The sequence below is a fragment of the Hyperoodon ampullatus genome (genome assembly GCF_949752795.1).
Source record: "Hyperoodon ampullatus genome assembly, chromosome: X".
Lineage (NCBI taxonomy): Eukaryota > Metazoa > Chordata > Mammalia > Artiodactyla > Ziphiidae > Hyperoodon > Hyperoodon ampullatus.
In genome coordinates, this window is record NC_136913.1 from 63,023,728 (window position 1) to 63,040,112 (window position 16,385).

Genomic DNA, 16,385 nt, shown 5'->3' on the forward strand with positions numbered 1-16,385 from the left:
ATTGGCTATATTTCCCACACTGTACACTTTATAGCAGTGACTCATTTATCATGCAACTCTTAATCCCCTTCACCTATTTCTCTCCTCTCACTCCCTCCCCTCTGGCAACCATCTGTTCTCTGTATTTATGTTTCTGTACTATGTTTGTTCATTTGTTTTGGTTTTTAGATTTCACTTAGCATAATACCCTCTAGGTCAAGATTTCATTCTTTTTTTATGGCTAAGTAATATTCCATTTGTGTGTGTGTGTGTGTGTGTGTGTGTGTGTGTGTGTGTGTGTATCCCACCTCTTCTTTATCCATTCATCTGTTGAAGAGACCAGGGTGTCCCAAACCTGGTGTCAGCCAGCTGGTGAGCAGGCTGGATCCTAGGGCAGCTGACTGAGGCGTCCACAGTGTCTCAGAGCTGGTGTTGGCCTGCTGGTGGGCAGGGCCGGGTCCCAGGAATCCTGGGACTAGTGCCAGTCCATTGGTGGGCAGAGCTGGGTCCCGGGGTTTTTGACTGCAGGGCGCTGGGGAATCCTGGAGCTGATGTCAGCCCCTCTGGTGGATGGGGCTGGGACCTAGGGGGTCCCTGGGTTGATACCAGCCTCCTGGTAGGTGTGGTGGGTCCTGACACTGGTAGGCCATGGGGCTGTGGTGGTCCTAGCACTGGTGTCTGCCCACTGGTGGGCACCACAAGGGTCAAGGGGCTAACGGGGTTGGTGCCCACCCACTGGTATGTGCAGCCAGGGCCCAGGGTGTCCTGGGGCTAATGCCAGCCTGCTGGTAGGCAGAGCCAGGTCCTGATGTCTCTGGCTGCAGGGCCCTGGGGGTCCCAGAGTTGGTGTCTGCCCACTGGTAGGTGGGCTGGGTCTTAATGGCTGGCTGTAGGCCCTCAGAGGTCCCTGGGCTAGTGCTGGTGCACTGGTGGTAGCCCGTGTCTGAGGGTGGCTGGTGCTCAAGGGGTCCTAAGGCAGCTGGTCTGCTGGTGGGTGGGTCTGTGTTCCCATGTGAGTAGCTGCTTGACCTAAAGCATCCCAGAACTGATGCCGACAGGCTGGTGGGCGGGGCCAGTTCCATCCCTAATAAGCTAGAGGGAAGATTCCAAAATGGTGTTTTCCAGCACCAGTATCCTCCTGATAGAATGAGCTCCCAAAAATGGCTGCTGCCAGCATCTATGTCCTCAGGGTGAGCTCCAGTTGCCTCCTGCGTCTCATAGAGCCTCTCCAAGATCAGCAGGAGGGTCTGATCCAGGCTCCTTTCAAATTACTGCTTCTTCCCAGGGTCTCAGAGTGTGTGAGATTTGGGGTGTGCCCTTTAAGAGTAGAGTATCTTTTCTATCCTCTGGTTCTCCTGAAAGTAAGTCATCTAAATTTTTTAAATGAAATATTTCAAACGGAATATATTGGGAATGAGAAACTGAGTGCTTGTTACTACTACCCTGCTTTAACAGATCTTAAATGTTATCATATTTGTTTCAGATTTTTCACAACCTTAAACAGTACAGTTGAAGCCCCCTCTTCATCACACACCACAAGTAAGTCCTATTCTGAAGTCGTATATCCTTACCATGTGTTTTTTTAAATACTTTTACTGCTTAGTTATACAGTAATGGTTTTTCCATGCTATTAAACTTTATTAAAATTCTATCATATTTTATGTATTCTACAACTTTGGTTTTTTCACTCATTATTTTTGAGTGATATTCAGGATATTCAGCCACTATGGAGTGGTATAGCCATAGTAGTTATTTACAATGTCTTTTCTGGTTGGTGCCAAACTAGTTGTTAAATATTTTTAATATCTTACCCTGGGATTTATCTATATTGATAAATATATTAATCTAGCCAATTCATTTCAATTACTGTACCATATTCCACTTGGTGAAAATACAATGGATCTGTTAGCCTATTGATGGATGTTTAGGTTGTTTCCAGTTATTTACTATTAAATACAAAGCTGCAGGGCTTCCCTGGTGGCACAGTGGTTGAGAGTCCGCCTGCTGATGCAGGGGACATGGGTTCGTGCTCTGGTCTGGGAAGGTCCCACATGCCGCAGAGCGGCTGGGCCTGTGAGCCACGGCCGCTGAGACTGCGCGTCCGGAGTCTGTGCTCCGCAACGGGAGAGGCCACAATAGTGAGAGGCCTGCGTACCGCAAAAAAAAAAAACAACAAAAAACAAAGCTGCGGTAAAATCTTTAGAGGACTTCCTATGCACATATGAGAATTTCTTTAGTGTTTTTATTAAAGTGAAATTATGTGTATGTAAAGTGAAATATGTGTTACTGTCCAGAATGATTGTTCCAATTTATGCTCTCACCAAAGAGTATGAGAATATTGGTTTCTTAGTAACATTTTCTTTCCTCTCCTTATCCCTTTTCCCCCCTGCTTATGCTTTTCAGCACTTTTGCTATTATTTCTTTAAAAAATTTGCCAACATGATGGATATGAAATTATATCTTGTGCTTTAATTTGCATTTCACTAAGTATTGGTGATGTTGAAGATCTTTTCATAGGCTTATTAATGATTCTGTTTTCCTTTTCTTAAGTTTCTTTTCACATCATTTATTGTTATCTATTGGGTTGTTTTGTCTTTTAATTTTGTTAATTGATTTGTGACAGTATTGTTTTTAATATTCTGGATAAAAATTTACAGTAGTTTTTAAAAAATGTTATGGATGTCATTCCTTTTTTAAAAATTTTTCATTCGAAAATATTTTTAAACTTATGGAAACTTATCAAAATAATATAAGGAACACATGTATTCTCTTATCAAGATTTGCCTATTGTTTACATTTTCCACTACTAGTTTTATCTTTTGTGCTCCTCCCTCTCCACTCTGTATAAATAGTTTTTTTTTCTAGAACATTTGGCCCTTTACCCCTAAATACTTCAGTGGATACTTTCTAAGAATAGGGTTGTTTTTGGTTTTTTTTTATAACCATAATACATTTGTCTACCTCATTTGTCTAAACTATCCTTCATATTTCATAACAATGTTCTTTATAGCATTTTTACCCCATGTAGTCCTGGATCCAGCCTAGAGATAAATATTATACTTAGATGTGCCAGTTTATTTTCCTAGGAGGGGCTTATCCCACGTCACACATCATTTATTAAGATTCCCCCAACGTTGCTGCCACTCGTTGATCCCTACCTTGCCTGAACTCTTAAAACAGTCGGACCAAAAACTTTGTTTTAGCGCTTAACTATACAAGGTAGTGCCATGAAGAAAGCGTAGACTTTGCTGACAGCCAAGAGAATGCTGGAGTTCTCTCAGGGTAAATTGACAAACTGAAGAAATCAGACCAGTATTTACAGTTGGGAATCTCCATTGAAATGACCCAACCATGTCATTCTACCACAAAGAACAAAGATTAACAAGCCCCACCTATATACCTAAAACTTCCAATCAGCTTTTCATTCCAGTCTCTTAGATATGAACAGAGAACCATGGATCACTCCACATTTGAAGAAAATCTTTAAGCAGAAGGGCAGAGACCAAAATGAACAAACCAACAGCAAGCAATTAAAGACAAACAAACAATGCAGAGAACAGAAGAAAATGTTTTAATTATAATAAATTCCTTTAGAGAGATGAGAGAAAACTTTGCATCCATGAAACGATAAAATGCCAGGACTTCCCAGGTGGCGCAGTGGTTAAGAATCCACCTTCCCATGCAGGGGACAAAGGTTTGATACCTGGTCCGGGAAGATCCCACATGCCGCAGAGCAACTAAGCCTGTGTGCCGCAACTACTGAAGCCCACGCACTCTAGGGCCCTTGCTCCGCAACGAGCGAAGCCACCACAATGAGAAGCCCATGCACTGCAACGAAGAGTAGCCCCCACTCCCCGCAACTAGAGAAAGCCCGCGCGCAGCAACAAGGACCCAACTCAGCCAAAAAAAAACCAAAAAAAAGCCATGTAAATGAATATTTAGAGGACCAAAATGAGCTCTTAGAAATTAAAAACATGATAACGTAAATGAAAAAGTCCATAAGTGGATTGAAAGATAAACCAAGGAAATGTCCCAGATAGTAGAACAAAAAGACAAAGCTATGAAAATAAGAGAGAAAAGTTAAGAAAATTAGTGGATTAGAAGAGGATATCTAACATCCAAATAAAGGAGAGAGAGCAGAGAACATGGAGGAAAGGAAAATACTAAAATAATTCAAAAAATTTTCTCAGAAATGTCGGATGTGCATTTTCAAACTGTATCAGCACACTAAGTGCCCAGCATAGTGGAAAAGAAAGACCAACAGCAAGGGACATAATTGTGACACTTCAGAACAATGGGAGTCAAAAGAAGATCGTAATAACTTGCACAGGGCGTGCGGGGGGGATCCATGTTGCATGAAAAGGGCAAGAATAAATATATCTTTGAACTTGCCAGTAAAAACGCTGGAAGCTGAAGGACAATGGAGTAAACGATTTGAAAATATTTTTAACCTAGAATGTTATACTCAACCAAATAATCAAGTGTGAGAGCAAAACAGTTCATTTTCAAACACACAAGTTCAAAAAAATTGTATCTCTTACACACCCTTTCTCAGAAAGCAAATGGAGGCTGTGTCACACCAAAACAAGGCAGTTAATTATGAGAGCAACGTGGAATCTCGAAAACAGGAAACAAACATGGGGGTATAATGCAAAAGAGGACATTTCTGTTGGGAATGTGAAATGGTACAGCTACTGTAGAAAACTATATGGCAGTTCCTTAAAAAATTAAGCAGAATTGCCATATGATCCAGCAATTTCACTTCTAGATATATTTTCAGAATAAGTGAAAGCAGAGACAGGTTATTTGCCCACCAATATTTATAGCAGCATTATTCACAATAGCCAAAAGGTTGAAACAACCTAAAAATTCATCAACAGGTGAATGGATAAACAACATATCATGTATACATACTATGGAATATTAGTCTTAAAAAGGAATGAAATTCTGATACATACTACAACATGGATAAACCTTGAAAATATTATGCTAAGTGAAACAAGCCAGCCACAAAATGGCAAATACTGTATGATTCTACTTATATGCGGTACCTAGAATAGTCAGATTTATAGATACAGAAGGTAGCATAGTGGTCTAGGGGTGGGGTGCTGGTGAGGGAGAATAAGAATCATTGTTTAATTGGTGCAGTGTTTCAGTTTGGGATGATGAGATGGACGGTGGTGATGGTTGCACAAAAATGTGAATGTACTTAATGCCACTGAATTGTACATTTTTAAATGGCTGAAATAATAAATTTTATGTTATGGTTTTTATACCAAAAAAATATATTATACTTAGTTGTCATGTCTTTGTAGCCTTCTTTAATCTGCAGCATTTCCACAGCCTTGTAAAACTGTAGTACAGTATGGCAACCAGAATATTCACATTGTTGATGATTCCATCACAGTGTAGTGAGATATTCTGAGATCATGAAAATATCTTGCACCCTATCAAAATATCCCCCTGGACTTAGCCTTTATCCTTGCCCATTCTTTACTGTGAACGTTTTGCAACTCTAGTACTTCCTCCAGATTTACCAGTCAAGCCTCAGCATAATACTATAAGCACAAGACCTACCTTCTCTCTGATTTATTTATTATTATGAGGGATTGAAATTCTTAGCTTTTTTCAATGGTTAATAATTCATTTTGTTTCTTAAATATTTTTTTGCTCAAAATGTTCTAGATATGGCCCATGGGAGCCCCTTAAAACTGTTTCTTATGTGCTTGTAACATGTCCCCAACATTTATTCGAACATTTCCTTACTTTTGTCATAAGACTCATACCTATCCTGCCTTATCCTGCAATTGTCTCTTTCTTCTAGGAGCCTTGGTTCCTTTTAGTGGAGGAATAGTATTTACAAACCAAGATCTCGGTGCTTGGCTGCTCATTGCTCCTGAGCTCTTTTCTTGTTAGCCCTTCCTACAGAGCTAGGAAGTACATACATATACACAGATACACAGATACATATACACTAAACATATACTTATTTTATTTCTGTGTGGGTTCATGCTGTACCTTCAGTTCTAATCCATCCCTATAGTGTTCTTCCTTGATTTTCCCCATTCTATAATTATCTCTTCCTTCTATGCACAGTGAGAAAACTGGCTCCCAGCAACATCAAAAATATTTACACAATTGTGCAGTCTTAAAATGTATCTAAAGTATTTTCAAAATTGCTTCACCGAAAAGCCAATAAACAAACCCACTAAAAATAGTTAAGGGTTTATTTTCACTTCTGCTCCTCGCCCCCTGACACCCACCCCCCCATCCCCCAAGACTGAGGGTATACTGTCAGATACTGTGTTTATAAGATACTTGAATGCATCCTTTCTTCTTCCCTCCGTCCCTTCCTTCCATTCTTACCCTTTCCTTGCCTATTTCCCTGCCCCTTCCTCTTTCTCTTTTTCCCATCCTATTTGATTCCTTTTCTTCTCCATATGGTTATGGTGTAAACTCAAAATGTAACTATGTTCATTTGTTTAGTTTTAGTTTTCCTTCCATCACGTTCTTACTGATATAATTTTATTTTTTGAATATTTAGAGTAGTAATGTGCTTTAATAAGTTAAAAAGTGTACAAAAGGTTACACTCAGAGAAGTGTCATTCTCTCCTGTATCCGTTCTACCTCATTTGCCTCCCCATCCCTTATGGATGACTAAGTTCATTGTTTTCTGGTTTATTCTGCTGACACAGATATATGTTTTCTTATTTTCCCTTCTCACATGATAGGTAACATGATATATTTGTTCCTTAACGTATTGTATTTTGAGTTTTCCTTTTAATACTGCTTTTTGGAACCTACTCCATATCAGTTCATAATATTCCTTTTTTATTTTTTGAATGTATGAAGCATCTGTAGTGAGGTTCCTTATTTAATTCCTGATATTAGAAATTAGTTTTATTCCTTTCTTTATCAATCTGTCTAATTTATCAGTTTTGAGATTTTTTGTTTTTTGTTTTCTCTATTGTTTTTCAGTTTTTTATTTCAATGATTTCTGCTCTTACCTTTATAATTTCCTTTGGCTTGCTTTGAGTTTAACTTGTCTTCCTTTCCTGCTTTCATAAGGTAGAAGTTTAGGTCAGGTGTAGGCAAAGTTTTTGTTCAAGGGCAGCATAGTCTTTTAGCTTTATGGACTGTATGGCCTCTCACAATTGCTCAGCGCTGCCATTGTGGCAGAAGTCGGCCATAGATAATTTAAGTGAATGGATGTGGCTGTGTTCTGATAAAACATTATTTACAAAGACAACACAGGCCTGGGGGCTGTAAATCAGTGAACCCCCCCCCTCCGGCTTAGATCATTGATTTGAGACTTTCCTTCTTTTTTTTTTTTGGCTGTGTTGGGTCTTCATTGTTGCACGTGGGCTTTCTCTAGTTGCAGCGAGTGGGAGTTACTCTTCGTTGCAGTACGCTGGCTTCTCTTGTTGCAGAGCACAGGCTCTAGGTGCGCAGGCTTCAGTAGTTGCCACACGTGGGCTCAGTAGTTGCTGCACACGGGCTCTAGGGAATACGGGCTTCAGCAGTTTGGTGCGCGGGCTCAGTGGTGGTGGCTCGTGGGCTCTAGAGCGCAGGCTCAGTAGTTGTGGTGCAACGGCTTAGTTGCTCTGCAGCATGTGGGATATCTTCCCATATGAGGGATCAAACCTATGTCCCCTGCATTGGCAGGCAGATTCTTTTTTTTTTTTTTTTTAACATCTTTATTGGAGTATAATTGCTTTACAGTGGGGTGTTAGTTTCTGCTTTATAACAAAGTGAATCAGTTATACATATACATATATCCCCATATCTCTTCCCTCTTGCGTCTCCCTCCCTCCCACCCTTCCTATCCCACCCCTCTAGGTGGTCACAAAGCACGGAGCTGATCTTCCTGTGCTATGCAGCTGCTTCCCACTAGCTATCTGTTTTACGTTTGGTAGTGTATATATGTGTGTGCCGCTCTCTCACTTTGTCACAGCTTACCCTTCCCCCCTCACCGTATCCTCAAGTCCATTCTCTAGTAGGTCTGCGTCTTTATTCCCATCTTGCCCCTAGGTTCTTCATGACCATTTTTTGTTTTTGTTTTTTAGATTCCATATATATGTGTTAGTATACGGTATTTGTTTTTCTCTTTCTGACTTACTTCACTCTGTATGACAGACTCTAGGTCCATCCACCTCACTACAAATAACTCAATTTCGTTTCTTTTTATGGCTGAGTAATATTCCATTGTATATATGTGCCACATCTTCTTTATCCATTCATCGTATGATGGACACTTAGGTTGCTTCCATGTCCTGGCTATTGTAAATAGAGCTGCAATGAACATTGTGGTACATGGCTCTTTTTGAATTATGGTTTTCTCAGGGTATATGGCAGGCAGATTCTTAACCACTGCACCACCAGAGAAGTCCCAAGACCTTCCTTCTTTTCTAACATAGACATTTAAAGTCATAAATTTCTCTATTTAGCTGCATCTCACAGATTTAATACATATTTTCATTATTATTCAGTACAAAATGTCATCTGATCTTTCTTGTAATTTTTTGACTGAGTCAATGTTCATTTAAAGGAACGTTTAATTTCTAAATATTTGGGGGTTTCCTAGTTACCTTATGGTTTGTGTTTAATTCTGTTGTGGTTAAAGAACATATTCTTTACAATCTTAATGTTTTTATTTAGACTTATACTGTATTATGGTCCAGAATATTGTCCCTCTTGGTAAACCTACCTTGTACAATTGAAAATAATGTGCGTTATGTCATTTTTGTTGTATTATCTAACAGTATCAATTGAATCTAGGTGATTGATAATGTTGTTCATATCTTTTATGCATGTATACATTCCTGAATTTTTTTTTTAGGTCTGTGAATTGCTGACAGAGGTTTAAAATTAGCAACTACGAGTGTGGAATTACCTTTTATTTGTCAGTCTTTAGTTCATGTATTTTGATGTAGCTCATGTATTCTGTTACTGAGTGCAGATACGTTTATGATTGTTGTGTATTGTTGAATCAGTACTTTTTTTTTTTTTTTTGCGGTATGCGGGCCTCTCACTGTTGTGGCCTCTCCCGTTGCGGAGCACAGGCTCCGGACGTGCAGGCTCAGTGGCCATGGCTCACGGGCCCAGCTGCTCCGCAGCATGTGGTATCTTCCCGGACCGGGGCACTAACCTGTGTCCCCTGCATCGGTAGGCGGACTCTCAACCACTGCACCACCAGGGAAGCCCCGAATCAGTACTTTTTTTAGTCTGAGTCCTTCTTGATTTCCAGTAATAAGTTTTGTTTTTAAATCTGTTTTATCTACTATTAATACAACTATTTTAGTGAACTTACGCTTATCGTTTCCTTCTCATACTGTTTTTCCACCCATTTCAAAGTTCACCTCTGTATTTCATATGTAGTTTATGTTAGTTTTTAAATCCATTTTTAACAGTCTCTGCCTTTTAAGTGGAGCATTTATTCCATTAACATTTATTGGAATTATTGCCGTGTCTCTGCTGGGGTCTGCCATTTTATTTTTTGGCTTTCTATTTGTTTTCTCCATTATTAGTTTCTTTGTTCCTCCTTTCTTGCTTTTCTGGGAGCAGTTGAATTGTTTTAGAATTCCATTTTAGTTTTCCTGTTTACTATTTAGCTTATGTTTTGTACATTATTTTTATAGTGGTCTTCCTATGAATTACAATGTTCATTCTTATGAAGAACTGAAAAAGTGTAACACATTCTCTAGAGAAAAGAAAATTCCAACTCTAAGGTAAACCAAAATTGTAAACTAGCATTTGAGAATTTTAAAGTGGGCAGTTTTATTCTCAATGAAGTGAAACAACATATTTTCTGTTTTTTATATTTATTTATTTTTTTGGTGTATAGTTGTTTTACAATGTTGTGCTAGCTCCTGATGCACAGCGAAGTGAACCAGCCATATGTATACACACATATCCTCTCCCTTTTGGATTTCCCTCTCATCCAGGTTGCTACAGGGCACCAAGTAGATTTCCCTATGCTATACAGCAGGTCCTTACTAGTTATCTGTTTCATACCCAGCAGCATATGTATGTCAATCCCAGTCTCCCAGTTCATCCCAGCCCTCCTTCCCCCCGCAGTGTCCACACGTTGAAACAACATATTTTAAATGCATGAAAATCTCATCAGAAAAATGGGAACTCTCCACAAGGGACTCATGAAAAGGAAATAAGTGGAAATGCTGGAAAGGAACAATGTAATTTCTGAAGTGCAGAGTTCATTGAGGGGATTTAACTTTGGTATGTGTATAGACGTGACAGAAGAAAGAGTAAGTGAGCTTGGAGCCAGATCAATAAAAATTATCTTAGGTGAGGAAAAGAGTAAAAAAAAGAATGAGAAAAACTGAACAGAGCCACAGAAACCTGTTAGATCACATCAGTCAAACATATGTTTAATTGGGATATCAGAAGAGATGAAAGAGAGAAATGGGGAAAAACATTTTTTAAATGAAAAATTCTCAAACTCCATTAAATGTAAAAATTTGCAGACAGAAAATGCTAAATATGAAGCATGATAAAGGCAAAGAAGGCCACCTTAGGCACATCATAATTAAAGTGTCTGAAGCCAAACAAAAAGTGTAAGTTTAGCAACAGAAAAATGACATATACATGGGCATAATGATCATATTACTTTTTGACTTCTCGTCAGAAACCATTTCAGCCAAACTGCATGGAACAGCACCTTTAAAGTCGTGAGCAAAAAAGAAAAAAAAAAGAAACAAACCTGTCAACGCTTAATGTATATCCAGTGAAAATACTCAAAAATGAAGATGGAATAAAGGCATTTTCAATAAAAGAAAACTAAGAGTATTTGTTACAAATGGATCTATGTTACACCACAAGATAAAAAGTACTTAAGACAGAAGTAAATGAAACTTCTTGAAAACTTGGATCCTCAGAAAAAGATGAAGGGCATTAGAACTGGTAAATATCTGGGTATATGCAAAGTTTTTTTTTTTTTTTTTTGCCTTTTCTCTCTTCATAGCTTTATAAAGCAAATACCTTATTGAAAATTAAAATTGTAACATCATTATATTAGGTCTATAACATACATATATGTATTATATATAAAAAAGTAAAATAAAGAACAGGGGACTATGAGCTTATAACATTGCAAGATATTGTGAAGCAGTACATTATTAACTGCAAATGGACTGTGATGTAGTAAGCTTTTACATATAGTTTTCTGGACTTTTCTGTTCCTTTCCATTGACCTCCCTCTTCAGGGGCTAGTACCACACTCCTGATTATACAGGCTTTATAGTATATTATAATAATTTGTCAGGTTAGTTCATTCATGGAGCTCTTTTTTTTCTTCAGTGTTTTCCTAGAAATTTATGTGGGTTTATTTTTCCAGTTGAACTTCAGGATCAATTTGTGTAGCTCTGTAAAACTAATTTTTGGGGATTTGGGGGGGAGGATTTTATTAAATTTATAAAATTATGTTTATAAAATTTATAAACTTATAAATGATGTCTTGAAGATCTTGGGACATCCTAATTCAAAAACAAGGGATGTCTTTTTATTTATTTAAGGCTCTTTTTGAATTTTTAATGTGTATTTTATAGTTACCTTCATATATATTTTAAACAGTTTTTGACCTGCTTATTCATAATATTTTATCCTTTTTGTTGCTATTGTATTTGGAGCTTTACCATAATGCCCTCTAACACAGGGGTCAGAAAGTTTAAGGACCAAATCGAAGGTGTTTTATGCTTTTCAAGTCCTGGTCTTTCACACTACTTAACTCTGCCATTGTAGCACAAAAGTCACCTTAGACAATTAATAAATGGATGAGTGTGACTGTTTTCCAGTAAAACTTTATTTATAAAAACAGGCACCAGGACTCCTGTTTCAGAAAGTGTGACATAGATACATTCCCTGTTCCTCCACTCTTAAGTACACTGTAATCCCTGGAAATAACTTAAGAGGCAACCCAAGGAGAACTCTGAAAAGTGGAAGAGGAGCTCTGCTAATATGTTGGTAAGGTATGTGGGGAGAGGAGTAGCATTTATATTCCTGTGATTAAGTCTCAGTCTTATAGTGAGCCTGTGCCCCTTGTCTGTGACCTTACCAAGTGATTCTTGGGTTTTTCCCACTTGAGGTGAGACAGGAAGGCTCGAAAGGGCTGGATTTGGGTACTTCCCTTTCTCCTGTCAGAGGCTCAAAGGGACTGGAGTTGGGTATTTTCTTTTCTCTATGTCAAAGGCTGTAGGGAACAGAAGTTGGGATTTCCCTTCCCCGAAGTCTGTTTGACTGTGATAAAACAAGTTTCCCTTGACAGTGTGCCATTTTTAAGGAGAGCAGAATGCTCTGGGTGTATTTGAAAATGGTCTGGTGGGCTTCCCTGGTGGCGCAGTGGTTGAGAGTCCGCCTGCCAATGCAGGGGACACGGGTTCGTGCCCCGGTCCGGGAAGATCCCCCATGCCGCGGAGCGGCTAGGCCTGTGAGCCATGGCTGCTGAGCCTGCACGTCCGGAGCCTGTGCTCCGCAACGGGAGAGGCCACAACAGTGAGAGGCCCACACACCGCAAAAAAAAAAAAAAAAAAAAAAAAAGAAAGAAAATGGTCTGGTTCAGAACTGAAAGAGTAATTCAACATTTGGAAGTCAATCATGTAACTAAAAAAGAAAACATATTATCCCAATATGTACAAAAAGAGAAGCATTTGACATAATTTAAAACCTATTCATAATAAAAAAAAATGCTTAGCAAATTTGGAATAGAAGGCAATCTCATTAATGTGATAAATTGGATCTCCTAAACACTGATAGTAACATCAGTATCAACCATTAAAGACTTAATGGGGGCCTCCCTGGTGGCGCAGTGGTTGAGAGTCCGCCTGCCGATGCAGGGGATACGGGTTCGTGCCCCGGTCCGGGAAGATCCCCCATGCCGCGGAGCGGCTAGGCCTGTGAGCCATGGCTGCTGAGCCTGCGCATCCGGAGCCTGTGCTCCGCAACGGGAGAGGCCACAACAGTGAGAGGCCCGCGTACCGCAAAAAAAAAAAAAAAAAAAAAAAAAAAAGACTTAATGGTTTCCCCTTCTATGAACAGGAAGTAGGCAAGTATGTTAGATTTCACCATGACTATTCAATTTTGTATTGGAAGTTCAAGCCAATACCATAAGGCAAGAAAAAACAATAAAGGGCCTGCATTTCAGTATACTAGCTGTGAATATTTGGAAATCAAAATTTAATTAAGGGTACCATTTACAGTGGCACCCCACCCCCAAAAAAATCCCATGAAGTATAGGCAAGTCTTGCTTTACATAGTATTGTGGGACTGTAAAAATGACTGCTACCTGAAAGCAATATTAATTAATGGAAAAATTACTGTTGCTCCATTACCTAAAAGTTTTTTGTCAAAACATTAAAAATTCTCTTACTGTCAATCACAAATGTATAGGAAATTTAAAGCATTAGTTAAGCTAACAGTTATTTACTATATTTTAATATGAAATGTTAGAAACATTTAGAGTGTTTTATTTTATTATAAAAATTATCAATAGTAGATTTAACAGTGCTTACTTTCTTCTCCTTGTATAATTTGTATATTAGGAGTGAGCATCTTTTCTATAGTTTGCTGAATTGTCATTCTTCTTTCTAAATATGGATTTCCATCCAGCATTTCATCTTTCATGCTTTCAATGTCATGAAATATTTCTGAAAGTTTCTTTAATATAAAAATTTTTGCTGGTATGTCACTCCCTATTGGACGTCTTCATCCTTTTCAGCACAGTCACTATTCTCATTTGTACTGGTAAGTTACTACAGGTTCATATCTAAAGGTCTCAAATGATATTGTCAACATTTCCATGGTCAGCCAATTATGTTATAACTATGTTTACATTAAATTCAAATTTCCCATCAGTGTTAACACTTTTATCACTGCACTTCTATTTTCTTTCTTGGCCATTTCCTTTTTTGATTATGTATTTTCGAAGATGTCATATGGGTTTATCCCTGGAAGACAAGGAGGCAACATAACTACATTTTTGCATGTAAACTGAATAACTGATATGCAGTGACTGATCACTAGTAGACTTCAAAAGAAGTAAGTGAGGTTTCTAGGTCCACATGTAAGGAGCTTGGAGCCACTCCATCCAAAAGATAAGTAAAAAACTGAACAGACTGAAAAATCACCAGTGCTTCTTGTATCTGTAAAAGAGGAGAGGACACAGGGCAAACTATTGCCCACAAGATTGGAGAGAAGAGACAGGTGAATACAGGGAGTCATGGCTTACTGTAGCAGACGAGCAGAAACCACTGCAGGAACCAGTGCCAGGATAGGAAAACCTGAACTGTAATTGTTAAATTGCTGGAGCCTCAGTGTGGACAAGTCTGAGACGTAAAAACTCCTTGGGGACCCAGTCATAGAGGGGTCTCCACAATATTGTGAGATTTACCTCCAGGAGTACATACAGGAGAAAAATACCCTTGTACTTCTGTCAGGGGGAGAGAAAGGGGAATCATTTTGAAATAAGCCAGAGTACTCTGTTGTTAAGAAGACCTGACCTCAGAGGAAACTGTTTAACCAGAGCCTAACCTGCTGGGATATTATCATAGCCTAACTTAACCTGGGGAAGGGAAATACCCAACTCCAGCTTACTGTAGCCATCCTGTCCCACCCAAGGCAAGAAGAATAAAACTGAGAAGCTGTTGTGAAGTTACATAGTCCAAAGACATACGGTCACTGAAAGATTGAAATCTAATTATAGGACTGTAGAATGTTTCCCCTTCCCTCACGCTTCACCATCCCATTACTAAAGCCTTGTTATAGCAGTTCCTTTTACATTGTATGTCGTGTCCAGCTATGAAGAAAAAATTACAAGGCATACCTAAAGGCAAGAAACCCAATTTGAAGATGCAGACCAAGGACCAGGACCAGAGATGGCAGGTATATTGGAATTAGCAGACCTGGAATTTAAAACAACTTTGATTAATATTCTAGGGGCTCTAAATGGGTGAAGTAGACAGCATGCCAGAAGAGATGGACAGTGTAAGTAGAGAGATGGAAATCCTAAGAAAGAACCAAAAGAAGTGATAAATATAAAAAACACTGTAACAGAAATGAAGAATGGCTTTGATGGGCCCCTTAGTAGACTAAACAAGGCTGAGGAAAGAATCTCTGAGCTCAAGGATGTAGTAATAGAATTCTTGAAAACCAAAAGCAAAGGGAACAAAAGACTGAAGAAAAAAATAGAATATTGAAGAACTGTGGCACAACCACGAAGTGTAACATACATGTAATGGGAATACAAGAAGAAGAAGTAAAGGAACGGAAGTTATATTTGAAGTAATAGTGACTGAAAATTTCCCCCAAATTAATGTTAGACACCATAGCACAGATCCAGGAAGCTCAGAGAACACCAAGATAAATGGCCCCAAAACTATACCTAGGAATATCGTTTTTAAAAACAACAGAAAATTAAAGCTTAAAAAAAATCCTGACAGAAGCAAGAGGACTATGTTAAGGACTCTAGTGGGTGATGTAGACAGCATGTAGGAACAGGTGGGCAATGTAAGCAGAGAGGTGGAAATCCTAAGAACCAAAAGAAATGTTAAATATCAAAAACACTGTAAAAGAAATGAGGACACCTTTATAGAGGAATAAAAATAAGAATCACATCTGACTTCTCAGAAATGATAGTAAGAAAAGCATGGAGTGAAATATTTTAAGTGGTTAGAGAAAAAAAACTGGAAACTAGAGTTCTGTACTTTGCGAAGTTATCCTTCATAAGCGAAGAAGAAATAAAGACCTCAGACAAACAGAAATTGAAGGTCCATTTTTTTGCCAGTAGACCTTTCAGGAAACATTAAAAGAAGTGCTTAGAGAGGAGGAAAGTGATAAAGATTGGAAACTCAGATCTAAGTATCGAAGAGCCTTGAAGAAGGAATGAGTGAAGGTGAATAAAAACTTTTTTTCTTATTCTTAATTGATCTAACAGGTAATAATTTGTTAATAATAACACTATTCAATCGTGTGTACTTTTATATATCATATGCATATATGTTTGTGCTTATGTATACTTACGTATAAGTGAAATTAGTGAAAGCAATGATATAAGGGACAGGAGGGAGGAATTAGGATTATTTTGTTATTAAAAGGTACTCACACTAGCGGGAAGTGATATAATGTCGTTTGAAAGTAGACCTGGATTAATTGTAAATGTGTACTGCATTGTGGCAAGCACTAAAAAAAAAGTTACAGAAGAAGTATTAGCTGATATGCTAATAAAGGGGAGAAAATGGAATCATATAAAATGCTCAGTTGAAACCACAAAAGGCCAAAAAAATTAAAAGACAAAAACAGAGAAAAAGTGCAACAAATAGAAAACAGGAACAAATATGGTAGATGTTAATCCAGCTATATCAATAATCACTTTCAACATCAGTGTTCTAATTGCACAA

The 16,385-nt window shown here is 38.4% G+C and overlaps 1 long non-coding RNA gene across 2 annotated transcripts in view; it reads left to right on the forward strand.

The window, feature by feature from the left end:
• The window catches only part of LOC307069305, a 95,673-nt gene that overhangs the window by 59,984 nt on the left and 19,304 nt on the right, over positions 1–16,385 (forward strand). For both annotated transcript variants that reach the window (XR_013811488.1, XR_013811489.1), the window contains exons 2-4: positions 1,463–1,518; positions 9,618–9,707; positions 10,625–10,899. This is a non-coding gene — a long non-coding RNA (uncharacterized lncRNA). The remainder of the gene's footprint in view (positions 1–1,462; positions 1,519–9,617; positions 9,708–10,624; positions 10,900–16,385) is intronic.